This window comes from Penaeus monodon, chromosome 33 (genome assembly GCF_015228065.2).
Source record: "Penaeus monodon isolate SGIC_2016 chromosome 33, NSTDA_Pmon_1, whole genome shotgun sequence".
Taxonomy (NCBI): domain Eukaryota; kingdom Metazoa; phylum Arthropoda; class Malacostraca; order Decapoda; family Penaeidae; genus Penaeus; species Penaeus monodon.
Window position 1 is genome coordinate 6,230,562 of NC_051418.1, and position 308 is coordinate 6,230,869.

Here is a 308-nt window from a genome sequence, read left to right on the forward strand (position 1 = left end):
TCTCATGTTATTGTTGTTGTAACTAGTTAAAGAAAAATAAATCAGTAATAATGATGGAAAGGACATCGAGCTGGGGTTGGGGCAGCCGGGGCGCCGAGTCCACTCACTGTTGGCCAAAATCGTTTCCGAGTAAAGAATGGACTCGGTTCAAGCGAGCGTCGCCCCCGGATCATGCAGGCCGCGGGGCAAGGACGCCCCGTGGCCTTCGCGTGCCGACTGTGCACTCCACACGGATGAAGGCGCTGCTGGTGCGGTTCGGTAAGGACGGGGGTGTTTGTGGTGGCATTGTAGGCGTGCTGGGTTAGGCA